We start from the raw sequence: 16,007 nt of genomic DNA, 5'->3' as shown, positions 1-16,007 counted from the left end.
ATTATTAACAAAATTTATAATGTTACACCACAAACATATATTCATGTATGTTGCTTCTGTATGAAATATGAATATTATGACTAATTATAACTATTGATGCACTTTCTTATGATGTATTTATTACAAAATTATAAGCTATTTTTATCATTTTGTGTGTGGTTATTCAACCTTACTTCACATTGATAATTAAAGTAAGATGTATCACATTTTTTTTTTCTTTTTTTTTTGACTATTTTATGTGTACCTTTGCACATAAGAATCATTATGATGATGAGGCTTGAGCCTTGTGATATATCCTTGTGGGTAAAACTTTAATAGGATCTGATATTAGAATTTCTAATTTAGAATTTTTTTTTATTTTAATTTGTTTCATTTTTTTATGAGTTGGGATAGAAGATATCACATTTCATATATACTAAAAATATATATAAACTTAAAATTAATTATCTTGGAGATCATTTAAAAAAAAAATTATTGATAGGTAATATAAATTTTTATATTTATTTTTTATCATATAAATTTTTATATTAATAGTACATGGTAATTGAAAATTTAAATATATTTATATATTCATTTAATTATAAATTCTTATAAATCAAATTTAAATATATTTATATATTCATTTAATTATAAATTCTTATAAATCAAAAAACTAATTATACATTATTGTAAATATAATTTTTTATCATGTGTTTGTAAAGTATTTATTATTTTTGTTAATGACTAAGTTTTATTAAAGAATTTGATTTTACTATTTTTATTGGAGTTTCCTCACTCAATTAAGATTTTTTCATTCACAATACACAAACATAAAATTTTCCATAAGAGATCCAAAATGTAGTTAACTCAAATTAACATATAGTTTCTCAAATATTTATTATTGAATTTTTATAATAATTATTTAAAAATTAGTATTCAAAGTCATTTATAATTAATTAACTATGAAATTATATCTGTGTTCATAGTATATGAAAAAATTATGATTATATTAAAGAAAAAATAGAAAATGCTCTTAAAATATTGTTAAAAATAAAATAATTATTAGAAAATTATTATAATAAGACTAATGATAATTATTCAAATACTCTAAAATTGAGTATACACATCAGTAGATTTCTATCACTTAAAATTTTTTATGTCAACCAATAATATAACTAAAATATTTTATAAATAAGAGATAACATCATTCTACAAATCAACTTTATGAAATCGAGTAAGATTGAAGTCACCTTTGAATATTAAATTTTTTAAATTTACTGTTTTATTGTTTAAAATAATACAATTATATTTTAAAAAAATCATGGTAACAATAAATTAATAAAAATAGTGGAAAAGTAAAAAAAAAATATCAATTAATATATTAGAAATATTTATTTATATTCTCCTTTTATAAATATTAAATCATATTCTCAAGGTATTTTTAGAAATGCGTAAAATATTTATAAAATATATTATAAAAAAAATATTATATATTATTTTTAGATTTTATTTATTATTTAAATATTTCAGTGTACTAATAAATTTTTAAATGCATTATTTTTAAAAGTAAAAAATCATTAAAAATGGTAATGATAACACTGATAATAATAAAAATTAGTAAAAAGGCATTAATAATATTTTATTTTTTACGTGTAATTTTTAATTAACGTTTTAAAGATATTAGCACTCTCCTTTAATAAATAATAAATAATATTCTCGAGCTATGGTTGGAAATTAAAAATTATAAAATATGTGATAATATTAAATTTAAAAATTTAATATGCTTGAGATGTCTAAAAATATTTGATAAAATAAATAAATTTTTTAAGACATTTTGTTTAACATATCATAATTATAATAATATAATATTACAAACCACAAGGCAAGTTGTCATATACTATTGATTTTAATATGTGAACTGTATGACGCAAACTATTTTCCGGTATGCCAAAGTCCACTTTTCTATTGGCTGCCAAAAACTGCTCAAATCACGTATATTTGCTGCCAATGAAAGATCAATTTATTATTATGGTCAGAATTATTTTACAAAATTAAAGTTAATTTTCTCCCTCCATTTATAATTTTCCTTTGTAATACTTATGTCTTATATTGAAAGAAAATTAATATATGTTTGGTCGTGGAATGAAAAAGTTATGATGTGTCTGGATTCTCTTTAGATATTTAACATTGAATGGATACTAAAATAGAATGAAATAAGAGGTGCAGTGTATTAATTTAAAAAAAAAAACAATTAAGAATATGTGAGGAGTTATCTTACATGTAATACTTTAAGTGCAGAGAAAGTAGTTGAATTTATTGTCTGTGAAAAATGATAAAATGAGGATTTGAATTAAAAGAGATAAAATACTGAGTGAAGAAGAAGCAAAATAGGACTTTTAGATGGGATAGAATGGGATTAAATTTATGTGATTATTTACCAATTCATTCTATCGCATTCTAAATAATTCAAAAAATAAAACATTTTAAAATTCCTTTACATTCTATATATTTTATTTCATCACATCCCACCAATTCAAACATACCACGCGACAAAAATAAATTAAAAACAACTTTAATATTTAGAAATTATTATTTTAAAACAAGAAATTATGTTAAACTTTGACTATAAGACATTCAAACAAGGGAAGTCGAACTAAGCATATTTTCTTCAATTCATAATATTTAAATTTAAAAAATTTAAAAATAAATTCATTATTTTTAGAACAATTTGGATTATGCATTGGTATTGATATTTGTAACCGCCTAGTCGTGTGAATATTAATTTCATTATACGTATGTAATAATAATATACTTTATATAATTAATATTATTATACATAAAGTAAAATTTTATTTTTCATACACTTGCTTACATATAGCACTTTATATTTATATCATATATTAAACAAAAAAAAATATTTACAATAATGTACATACTTATAATCTACTTATTTCCTACACTAATTATATGATGTTTATATAGATATAAGTTCACTATTGAGTTAACATGATTGGTTGGAAGTAGTCAAAAAGTGACTATTATTTGGCCATTTATGATAACGAGATTTTGCTAGGTTGGTGAAAATACAAAAGTCGATAATCCTATCTCCTGAAATGTAACGACATTTGCAGATGCGTCCATAGCCTAACTGGTACCGGGAAAAACTGCAGTAATAATGGAAGTGAAAGGGTCTGGTACGATTGGTAGATCCATCTATTTTTCATATTTAATTAAATATTTTAAACAAGAAAAATAAGGAGTGAGAATAATTTTCAAAGAAATATTTATAATCACATAACATGCGTAGCAATAGTTAATATTAGAAAATATACATATAAAAATTTGAATTACACTTGCAGTGACTAGTCGGGATAAATGAGCATTATAATATCAACCAACAAAAAGATTTTTAATCTTAACTCCTTACTCATTTAAATTCCCAAGGTCAAACCTCTAGCTACAAATAATTCAAATTTTATCTTCTATTGCCATAGAATAATATTTATCTTTAAAACGAGTCAAAGATATTTTAACAAAATTATATTATAGTTAATCATAAAAACAATCACGCTAAATAAATTTGAGTATTTATCATTATTTAAGCTTTAAATAAATAACATTTACGTAAATGAAATATATTAAGAGCACCAATCAAATAAATGACAATGATAATCATTATAAAATAATTAAACAATATAAAATATGAACATCTTAATAATTATTATAGATAAAAATAATCATAGGTTAAACAAATAAATGAGGTTAGGGACACCTCACTAAATAAATATACATACAAAATAACATAAATAAATAAACATAGTAGTATATGAAATTTTAAAAAGATAAAGTTCTCCTCCCCCTTACCTTAGTAGAGATATAAAATTGTTCTACCACAACTTTCTTTCTCACGTACTATTTCTTTCTATTTTTAGATTCTATTCGGTTGCTGTTGTAATGTCCCTTGCTTAGATAAGATTTTTTGTTGGAAAATCTTAAATTTCTAGAGATTCCGAGATATCTGAGATAAGTTATCTGGAATTATTTGATTTGATAAGATATTTTATTATCTTCTTGTTAGTTCAATACGTTGTAAAATGGCTATTTAAAGGTCATCTCTTATTCAATAAAAAAATACAGTGAGTTGCTACGTTCACATATTCATCACGTCACCACACATTATGCACCTATTATCACACCTTCACATTTACTACACACATATTCTCCAGGAACTCATATTATCTACGAACACACTAACACACTCTACACATATTCATCACGTCATATTATTATCTACACATATTCATCATGTCACTACACACACATATTATCTACACATATTCATCATGTCACCACTACACACACATATTATCTACGATTATCTTTTGTTGTTTAATTTAATTACATTTAATTATGCAAGTTTTTGTAATTTAATTATGCAATTTTTTGTAATTTATTTAATTATTCTAATATATATAAAAATATATAAGGCTATGGTAGGAGTTGAACCTATGACCTGGACCTTGTAGTTCTTATACAAGACCACTCAAACCATTGAACCATTTTATTTTATATGTCTATAACATCATACAAATTTATAATAAGTTGTTTTTCGTATGTAATAATATTTATAATATAATTGGATATCACACACACACACACATATATATATAGTTTAGAAATAAAACACTAGTTTTTTTATCTATTTATTTTAAATATACTAACTAAAATTTAAGAGTTTGATTTAAAATAATAATAATAATAATAAAATTATAAATATTAGATGATTCTATTTTATTAATTATATCATAATAATTATATAATTAGGAATAAATATTTTATAATTTTATTTCACTAAAAATGTTGTAATAAAAATTTGATATATATATATATATATATATATATATATATATATATTTTGAAAATATTGTACTTATTCTCTATTATATATATATATATATATATATATATATTATAATAACTAAAAATTTAAATTACTATTTTAAGAAGAGTATACTAATAATATTGAGAATATTGTTATCTAAAAATTAAGACATTACAATTCTCCCCTACTTACAGAAATTTTGTCCTCAAAATTTTTTTATTGCTTAAAATAAATAAGGATAATTTTTTCTAATTTTCTCTTCCTGTTCCCACGTAGCGTCTCCTGTGTCTTCATTCCAAATGACCTTTACTAATGAAATCTGTTTGCCTCTCAACTGCTTGATTCTCTTGTCTGTGATCTGTACAGGCATTGTTTCATATGTAAAGTTATCCTTTAATTGTACTGTATCAAGTATTATTACATGAGAAGGATCAGAAATATATTTTCTTAATTGAGACACATGAAAGACATTGTAAAGATTAGAAAAAAAAAGGAGGTAAAGAAATTTGGTAAGCTACAGGACCTATTTTTCTGAGAATTTGATAAGGACTAATAAATCGAGGTGTGAGTTTCTTTGATTTCATTACCCTACCAATTCTGGTTGTTGGTGTAACTTTCAAAAATACATGATCACCTTCCTGAAATTCAAGAGGTCATCTTCTCCTATCAGCATAACTTTTCTATCTACTTTGAGTTGTTCTCAATTTTTCCTGAATCATTTTGATTTTCTCCGTGGTTTGTTGCACCAATTCAGGGCCCAAGATTGTATTTTCTCCTGTCTCAAACCAACACAAAGGAGTTCTGCACTTTCTTCCATATAGAGCTTCATAGGGTGCACCTATGCTAGAATGGAAACTGTTGTTATAAGTGAATTCAATCAGAGGCAGATATTGATCCCAACTACCAGAATTCTCTAGCACACAAGCTCTCAATAAATCTTCTAAGGATTGAATGATCCTTTCTGATTATCCGTCTGTTTGAGGATGATATGCAGAGCTAAGGCGAAGCTTAGTTCCTAATGCTTGATGTAAACTTCCCCAAAATTTAGAAGTGAATCTAGGATCTCTATCAGATATTATGTTAGATGGTACACCATGCAGCCGTACAATCTCCCTTATGTACATTTCAGTCAATTTTTCTAGTGAATACCTAATGTTCATGGGTAAAAAATGAGTAGATTTTGTTAGTCTATCGACGATCACCCATATAGAATCAAACTTATGTGTTGTTTGTGGTAAACCAACTACAAAATCCATTGTTATGTTGTCTCATTTCCATTCAGGTATATCTAAGGGTTGTAACATTCCTGCTGGCTTTTGATGTTCTATCTTGGCCTTTTGACAAATCAAACATGTAGCTCCATATTGTGCTACTTCCTTTTTCATTTTAGGCCACCAAAACATTCTCTTGAGATCCTGATACATTTTTGTTGCCCTAGGGTGTATACTCAACTTGCTCTTATGTGCCTCACCTAGAATTATTTTCTTAATTTCTGAATCATTGGGTACACATATCCTATCATTAAATCTCAAAACTCCTTTTTGATCTATATTAAACTTTTCACCATCCTTTTGTCCCAACAATCTTTTTCTTTTGAATGAATTTATCAACTACCTGAGCCTCACCAATTTGTCCATGTAAGTCACTAGTAATTTGGACTGCATGCAATTGTATTCTATCCTGACTTACTATAGTTGATAAATTCATATCTCTAAATTTTTCTATCAAATTCATCTCATGAATCATTAATGAAGAGATGTGTAAAGATTTTCTACTCAGTGCATCAGCCACAACATTGGCTTTTTCTGGATGGTAATGTAATTCAAAATCATAATCTTTCAAAAATTCCATCCACTTTCTTTGTCTCATATTCAGTTCCCTTTGATCAAACAAATGTTTTAAACTCTTATGATCACTAAAAACATCAAACTTACCACCATACACATAATGTCTCCATATTTTGAGTGCAAAAACAATGGCAACTAGTTCTAGATCATGGGTTGGGTAATTCTTTTCATGAGCTCTCAATTGTCTAAAAGCATATGTTACTACCCTTCTATCTTGCATAAGAACGTACACACCCTAATCCCATTTTTGAGGCATCACAAAATATGACAAATTGTCCATTAGGATTGGGTAAGGCTAAGACTAGTGTGGTGGTTAATCTTTTCTTAAGCTCTTGAAAACTATTCTCACATTTTTCTGTCCACTCAAAGAGTTGTCCTTTCTTAGTGAGTTGAGTTAAAGGCATGACTATTTTAGAAAATTCTTCAATGAATCTCCTATAATATCCTGCTAAACCCAAAAAACTACGGATTTCTGTCACCGTCTTTAGAGGTTCCCATAACAGAACTGCTTCTACTTTAGACAGATCCACAGACACTCCGTCTTTGGAAATCACATGTCCTAAAAATTTAACCTCCTCTAACCAAAATTCACACTTAGAAAGTTTGGCATGCAATTGTTTATCTTTCAGGATTTGAAGAATAGTTTGAAGGTGTTCTTCATGCTCCTCATGAGTTCGAGAATATATGAGGATATCATCTATAAAGACCACCACAAAATGGTCTAAATATGGACGAAAAATCCTATTCATATAATCCATGAACACTACAGGTGCATTGGTTACTCTAAAAGGCATCACTTGATATTCATAATGACCATACATTGTTCTAAATGCAGTTTTCTGTATGTCTTTTGCTTTCACTTTGATTTGATGGTATCCTGATCTTAAATCTATCTTAGAAAACACAGTGGCTCCTCTCAATTGATCCATCAAATCATCTATCCTAGGAAGAGGGTATTTATTCTTTATGGTAAACTTATTTAATTGACGATAGTCTACACACAACCTAAAACTTCCATCTTTCTTTTTAACTAACAAAACAGGAGCCCCCCAAAGTGATACACTAGGGCGTATGAATTGTTTTTCAAGCAACTCTTCTAATTGTTTCTTCAATTCAGCTAATTCAGAAGGTGACATCCTATAAGGTGCCATTGAAATTGGTCCAGTTCCAGGCATTAAATCAATCAAAAATTCAATCTCTCTGTCAGGTGGCAAACCAGGAATATCATTAGGGAAAACTTTAGGAAAATTTTGAACAACAACTATATTTTTCAAGTCGACTTCCTCTTTAGCTTTCATAGAGGACAAGATTAAATATCCTTGAACTTTACCCCAAGAAAACTTGGGTATTGGTTTGGATAATGAAATTGATAGGTCCTTAGAATCATAAAACCTTGCAGACTTTTTGGCACAATTGAGAAAGACATGGTTGGAAGATAACCAGTCCATACCTAAAATCACATCCAGCTGTGATAAAGGTAGGCAGATCAAATTTACAAGAAATTTTCTATCACCAATAAAAATAGGGCAATCTAAACAAACTTTATTGGCAATTATAGATTCGTTTGTAGGGGTCAAAACAATTAGATTAGTCTCTAAAGAAGAAACTGACAATTGAAGGTGTTGAACGCAATCATTGGAGATAAAAGAATGAGTTGCGCCTGAATCATACAGTACATTCAAAATTTTGCCTTTAATGAAACATTTACCTTGTATTAGATCATTGTTTTGATCAGCTTCAGCTCCGGTCATGGTATAAACTCTCCTAGTTGTAAAAGGTTTTGGTTTGGGTCCAGAAGTATTCGTGTGTGCCTTTGGTTGTCCACACTCAGAAAACACATGACCAGGCTTTCCACACTTGAAACAAACAGGTCCTTTGAGATGATAATCTTTAGTATAATGGCCATGTCCACACTTAAGACACTTAGCTTGATTATTCATGGGTCTACTGGAATTTCCAGCAAATTGAGAAGATTGGGGTTTCCATTGAGGTCAATCATAAGGTTTTCCTTCATTAATCCTTTTCTTGTTAAACTGAGGACCAAAAGGTTTTGGTCTGTTATCCTTATTGTGATCAAAACCTTCTAGAAAATGACACTTGTGTATTAATGTGGGAAAATCAGAAAGTTCTAATATTCCTACTTCCTTTCTTAATTCTGGTCTAAGTCCATCCTCAAATTTAATACACTTCATCCTCTCATCAAGGTGATAAAAGAAAGTAGAATACTTTCCCAATTCCTCAAACTTAGAAGCATATTCTCTCACTGTCATGTTCCCTTGTTTTAATTGCATAAATTCTATTTCTTTAGCCCTCCTAACATCATTAGAAAAATATTTTTCAAAAAATTTAGCTCTAAACACTTCCCATGTAATAATTATTCCTCCTCCTTCTAATAGTCTTCTAGTACTACCCCACCAATATTCTACTTCTCTTACTAACATAAACACTGCATAATTTACTTTTTGGTTATCAGGACAGTTTATGGCTCGGAATATCTTTTTTATTTCTTTAATCCATAATTCAGCCTTTTCAGGATTATACCCTCCGTCAAATTGGGAAGGTTTATTTCTCCTAAATTCAACTAATCCTTGTGACTCTCCCATTCCTTCCGGTCGTTGATTCCTTAACAAGGCTGCAGCCATGTCTTTAATAGCTTTCACAGCCTCTGTCAGTTCTGTGTTTCTTCTTCCTGCCATCTGAAATTTTTATGGATTAGTTTACCATACTAGAAACATGGTTAGCACATTTTCCCAAGTTACACACGGAACGTTACTCTGATACCACTAAATTGTAACCGCCTAGTCGTGTGAATATTAATTTTAATATTATATGTATGTAATAATAATATACTTTATATAATTAATATTATTATACATAAAATAAAATTTTATTTTTCATACACTCGCTTACATATAGCACTTTATATTTGCATCATATATTAAACAAAAAAAATATTTACAATAATGTACATACTTATAATCTACTTATTTCTTACACTAATTATATGATGTTTACATATCGGGTTGATATAAGTTCACTATTGGGTTAACATGATTGGTTGGAGGTAGATAAAAAGTGACTACTATTTGGTCATCTATGATAACGGGATTTTGCTGGGTTGGTGAAAATACAAAAGTCGATAATCCTATCCCCTGAAATGTAACGGTATTTGCAGATGCGTCCATAGCCCAACTGGTACCCGAAAAAACTGCAGTAATAACGGAAGTGAAAGGGTAAATTGGTAGATCCATCTATTTTTCACATTTAATTAAATATTTTAAACAAGAAAAATAAGGAGTGAGAACAATTTTCAAAAAAATATTTATAATCACATAATATGCATAGCAATAGTTAATATTAGAAAATATACATATAAAAATTTGAATTACACTTGTAGTGACTAGTCAGGATAAATGAGCATTATAATATCAACCAACAAAAGGATTTTTAATCTTAACTCCTTACTCATTTAAATCCCCAAGGTCAAACCTCTAGCTACAAATAATTCAAATTTTATCTTCTATGGCCATAGAATAATATTTATCTTTAAAACGAGTCAAAGATATTTTAACAAAATTATATTATAGTTAATCATAAAAATAATCACGCTAAATAAATTTGAGTATTTATCATTATTTAAGCTTTAAATAAATAACATTTACGTAAATGAAATATATTAAGAGCACCAATCAAATAAATGACAATGATAATCATTATAAAATAATTAAACAATATAAAATATGAACATCTTAATAATTATAGGGGGTGTAATATAGCTATCAAAACGGGCCAACCCGGCCCATGTGGGCCGGCCCACCTTGACCCACTTTAAAAATGAGCCAACCCAATCCGGCCCACTTGTGATTTTCTTAAAAAAAATTTGGCCCGGCCCAGCCCACCACAGGTTGGTGGGTTATACAGGCCAGCCCACCAGCCCACCAAAAATTAAAAAAAAAAATTATCAACAAAATTCAAAATTTTAAATTAATTATAAATTAACATAATAGTCATAAAATTAATATCATTAATAGTCATAAGTCATAATTCATCATACAAAATTAAATACAAATCATGATAAAAGTCTAAAATAAAATTTTTTAATATACCATCATTCAAAATTAACTACAAATTATTCTTAAATTTTTATTGCAAAAAAAAAAATGGTGGGTTGGTGGGCTACCCAACCCACCACGGGTTTAGCCCGGGTGGGCCGGGTCCCTTACTTTCATGCACCACACACCACATCACTTCATACATTAATTGCACACATTATCTTTTGTTGTTTAATTTAATTACATTTAATTATGCAAGTTTTTGTAATTTATTTAATTATTTTAATATATATAAAAATATATAAGGCCATGGTAAGACTTGAACTTATGACCTGAAACTTATTGTTCTTATACACAACCACTCAAACCGCTGTACCATTTTATTTTATATGTCTATAGCATCATACAAATTTATAATAAGTTGTTTTTCGTATGTAATAATATTTATAATATAATTGGATATCACACACACACACACGCGCACACACACACACACACACACAGAGACACACACACACAGACACAGACACAGACAGACACAGACACACACACAGACACAGACAGACACAGACACAGACACAGACAGACACAGACACAGACACAGACAGACAGACACAGACACAGACACAGACACAGACACACACACATACACACAGACACACACACACACACACACACACACACACAGACACAGACACACACACACACACAGAGACACAGACACACACACACAGACACACACACACACAGGCACACACACAGACACAAACACAGACACAGACACACACAAACACACACGCGCACACACACACACACTCACACGCACACGCACACACACACACATATAGTTTAGAAATAAAACACTAGTTTTTTATCTATTTATTTTAAATATACTAACTAAAATTTAAGAATATGATTTAAAATAATAATAATAATAAAATTATAAATATTAGATGATTCTATTTTATTAATCAGATCATAATAATTATATAATTAGGAATAAATATTTTATAATTTTATTTCACTAAAAATGTTGTAATAAAAATTTGATACATATATATTGTAAAAATATTGTACTTATTCTCTATTATATATATATATATATATATATATATATATATATATATATTATAATAACGAAAAATTTCAATTACTATTTTAAGAAGAGTATATTAATAATATTGAGAATATTGTTATCTAAAAATTAAGACATTACAATATTTCAATTAAAAATAATATAGGAAAATAGCAAGTTCAATCCTAATTGCAAATTAATGTTAATGTTTGGTCCGAAAAGGACAATTGACTGAATTGAGCCTTTGAGACAACAAAAAAATAATAATAATAATTTCCCCGTAACTTTTGACCATAACTTCGTGTGTTAGAATTTGAAGGAAAAGGACAGCAATTACGTTATGAAAGGTTAACCTAATTCTCTCTAAAAAGATATGGGTAGAACTAATTCAGTTTAATGTTTGACCATGTCATTGAACGAAAAAGATACGGTTTGTTTCTACAAGCTTCACAAGATTAAAGATTTTAGATTATAAATTTTGTAACAATGTGATTTTTTTATTATCTTTCAGTAATAACTATATGTTGAGGTGTAGTTTTGAGAGACTCTGAGAGTTAAGAAACTCTTGAAAAGTCTTCATGTTTTAAAAGATTTTTCAGAATAGGGGTTCAATTTGACCCTCAGGGGAAAAAATAAATAAAATTTCTTTTAAAAATTAAGTTTCATAATTTTTTTTTTTTTAATAACCTTAGAAAGATAAGCTAAAAAGAAGCATTCTCAAATTAGTGAGTTTCTCTTCTTCTATGAACCTTCTCTTAAGATGGTGATTCTTTTCTCGGAGTTTTGATTTGACTGTGTTTGTTGATTTATGTCAGTAGAATTGTGAGTCAAGATTGTTGAGTTGTGTAGAGTTTCTTGAAAAAGCTCGGAGCTAGTTTTCTTCTTATGTTTTCTCTTTGATTGGAATTAAGGTAAGGAAAGATAGATTCGTGGTTCTTGTTGGGTGGTTTGGTTGATTGTTAGTTGATTTTGTTGTTGTATGTTGTAGTATTGCACTTAATCCATGGTTGTGTGTGTGATTGAGTGGTGAAACTATTTTTTTAAGAGATTTGGGTGGGAGATGCACATTGAGGTGATTTTGATGATTCTAGCTTGCTGCATGTTGTTTTATTGGTGTCAATTGAGTTTGAGTTGTTAATGGTGAATATATATGTATGGTTGTGTTGCATGTTGGAATTTTTTTGTTCCTAGGTGGTTTGAGTCAAATTCATGAGTCTGCAAGTGTATAACTTATCGTTACACTGAGTGCGCCTTCTTGGCACCAGGTGTGGTGTGCCTTCATGGCACCGGGTGTGGTTTCATTCAACGGTTCTTTATCTTGTTCATGCCAAGTGCAAGATTGGTGGCGTCAAGCATAGGAATAAAGATTTGTCTCAAGATGAAATGGCATCATGCCTAGTTTTAATGGTGCCAAACATGATGTAAGAGAATTTGCTCTAGTCGAATGGGCACTAGTGCCAAAAGAGTGGTGTTAAAAGTGAGGAGATAAACTCATCTTTACCTAATTTAAGGCCAAGCGTGAAGCTTTGCCATGCCAAGCATGAGAACCTAAAGGACAATACCTAATTCACACTAGTCATGGGTTGAATGATGTCGGGTGTGAATGTGGGTGAGGTAGAGGGCTCTATGCCAATCGTGTCGGGTGTGAATTGCCTTATAATAACTTATTTACTTTATTAATTGGTGAGCATGGATATGTTAGATGAATCTATTGCATGTTATATGTTGATAGGTGATGTTTGTTCTATGTATATTGATCCATGATGATGATGATATATATATATATATATATATATATATATATATATATATATATATATATATATATATATATATGGTTGTATGGTTGAACTATTGAGGTGCTTTTATATGTATAAGTTGATTAATGTTGTTAGATCTATATCCATTTACCTAGGGTAATGCATGTAGATGAATATTGTTGATGTGTGATGTTAAAAATGATTTAGGCATTTAGGCATGTTGTGTTGATAACTTGTTGAGGTGTGATGTTGAGAATGCTATAGGCATTTAGGCATGTTAATTGACTTATGACTAGAATAAATGTTGTTTTTGAAACTTGAATATCCTATTGTGTGGATATTGATGTGACGTTCTATGAGTCTAGTTGTTGAAAAACCCTCATTGTGTAGACGTTATCCCCTATAGTAAATTATTGAGTCTCTTCTAAATTCTTAGTTGAGGTGTATGCATATGATGTGGTGTAATGTAGTGTTGTTCATATGCTTGGATGCTTACCTTATTGAATGGTATGTTGTGGTGTAAGTTTGATATGCTTGAATTGTTTGACGTTCAAACTTGTTGATGCCATGATTGAGTTATTGTGGTGTTGTAGACTATGAGGTGCTTTATTATTGGTTTACATGTTGGTGCTTATAGCATAGTTGCATTTCTTTTATATTGTTATGTGTTTATTCGTTTGGAAATCTAGTTCATAATTACATATTTCCTAATGGTTGAATTGCAATAATCATATTTACATGAGAATAGGGCAAAGATAGGTTTGAGGAGTGACAATTTTGTAAATCATGTTAGCGGTGTAGCTGGAAGCTACTTTTGTATAGATGTAGTATTATTTAATTGATAACTTAAGATTTGTATTTCATAGTGATGAATTACTATACACACATATATAATATAATATAATATAAAACACTTGAGTTATAAAAAAAAAATACACACATATGATATGGTACTTGCACTCAGACGACATAAATCTGAGATATTTTAATTATTTTTCGTTATTAGATATTGTGCAATTAAGTGTAGAAAACCGTATCAAATCTTACAAATTTTAACATTTTTAAATAAGAGATTGATTATTTTATTAACTTGGATTCCTACGGTGTTTATCGGACGGACTTATGTTAGATTTTACACATCTCCAAATTTTACCAAAAACAAGAGTTTTCGGAATTTTTATAGAATTATTTCTTTAGCTTGTAGATGAATCAATCAAAATTCGGTAATACCAAGTTGACCTTCCTTACAAACATAACATATTAATATCAATATTATGTATAACTAAAACATAAAAATTTAATATATATATATATATATATATAATTAAGTTATTTTATAATTCATTTTAAACTAAATAATATCAAATATCAATATAATATATTTTTTAAGAAAATTATTTGTCAACGATTTGTTTGCATTACTACTGATAGAAAAAAGGAAAAAGATAAGAAAGAAAGAAATATGAAAGATAGAAATATAAGAGAAATGGAATGAAAAAATATATCGTTAAAAAATGTTTTTTTTCTATCTATTTGAATGAATTAAGGAAATAGAAATAAATTAAACGAAAAATATTTATATATTAATTATTTTTTCTCTATTATTTTTCTTATCATAAAATTATTTATTATTTTTAAAAGTATGTAGAAAAAAAATCCTTAATTTAAAGAAAATGGAAAAGAAAGAGATGAAAATATAGCTGTTATTTGGAAAGTGTTCGTTGATAACAAGTAAACAATTAAACAAATGTCTTTGACATTGTAGAACAGAAAGCTGTCAAATTATTTTATTTATAGAAAGTAACAACAAACTTGCATTCATTCCAAACGATTAAACCCAGATTCAACTGGAAATTAAAATTAAGGTTTGAGACATTACTTGTCTGATTTCTGACATTTTAGAAGCTCCACGACAGCCATAAATTCATTAAATTAAAGATTTATTCTATTTAAGTATATTTATAATGGATACTTATACTTATTTTATTCATGACATCCATTGATTGGTTTCACATTCATTTACATGGTTCTCCAACTTCACCTTTTTTTAATATTATTTTTTTATAAATATAACCCACGTAATATCTCAAATTGATAATAAAAATTAATTTATACTAATAGCATATGACTTAAAAAGAAAATAATCATTTTGGCTTCTTCCTTAAATGAAGGGCCTATGGATACTGAATACAATTGATAGACAGCTAGGCATCTTCTCAACATGAATTTTTCCCTTTTATACGAAACAAAACAAAACAAAAATGAAAAATAAAACCTGTTTCTGACCTAATTTGAGATAAACTATCAATTTATAGTTAATTATTTGTCTTTTATCTTGTGGTTGACACTAAGTGCACATGTGCTCTTGCTTGTTTTTAGAAGAATATGACTACAATGCGTTTATTATGTGAA

Source organism: Cajanus cajan, chromosome 4 (assembly GCF_000230855.2).
Source record: "Cajanus cajan strain Asha chromosome 4, NIPB_CcT2T_4, whole genome shotgun sequence".
NCBI lineage: Eukaryota > Viridiplantae > Streptophyta > Magnoliopsida > Fabales > Fabaceae > Cajanus > Cajanus cajan.
Note: the sequence above shows the minus strand (reverse complement) of the source record.